The following is a 558-nucleotide window of genomic DNA, read 5'->3' on the forward strand; positions in this document are numbered from 1 at the left end:
GCTGCGTCTACTGATTCCTTCAGAGTATTATTAGACCATAGGTTCATCATAATAACTTGCGCAATACTGGTAGTGATCTTGGTACCTCCTGCTGCACCCAATGCTAGCTTAACATTACCTGAAACCAATAATAAAGAGTATTTTAGTACTACTGATTCCTTCAGAGTATTATTAGACCATAGGTTCATCATAATAACTACAAGCTAAACATTACCTGAAACCAAAGATTAAGCTAAGAAAGCAGAAAAACATGCCTCGGTGGTGTAGTGGTCAAGACGCTCGCCTGGAAAACAGGAAGGCGTGAGTTCGATCCCAGGCATGGAATTTTATCATTTATTGGAGAATTTCACCGCATAATAAGGGAGCTCTAAGGGTTAGGTGGTAGAGAACGCCTCTGGCGTTAACCTCGCCTAGTGGTTACCTTCCACTCAAGAGTCACAATAGAGGTTATGCTTACCATCTTGATCAGTAATAATAGAAGTTATTCTTACCATCTTGATCAGTAATAATAGAGGTTATTCTTACCATCTTGATCAGTAATAATAGAGGTTATTCTTA

The 558-nt window shown here is 39.1% G+C and overlaps 1 long non-coding RNA gene across 1 annotated transcript; it reads right to left on the reverse strand.

The window, feature by feature from the left end:
- Positions 1-2: 2 nt before the first annotated feature.
- Positions 3-539, reverse strand: LOC113473542. Its single transcript, XR_003395488.1, has 2 exons — positions 492-539; positions 3-118 (listed from the first exon to the last, which is right to left on the reverse strand). It is a non-coding gene; the product is annotated as an uncharacterized LOC113473542 (long non-coding RNA).
- Between the last annotated feature and the right edge of the window lie 19 nt (positions 540-558).

This window comes from Diaphorina citri, unplaced genomic scaffold (genome assembly GCF_000475195.1).
Source record: "Diaphorina citri unplaced genomic scaffold, Diaci psyllid genome assembly version 1.1 scaffold40585, whole genome shotgun sequence".
Classification (NCBI taxonomy): Eukaryota; Metazoa; Arthropoda; class Insecta; order Hemiptera; family Psyllidae; genus Diaphorina; species Diaphorina citri.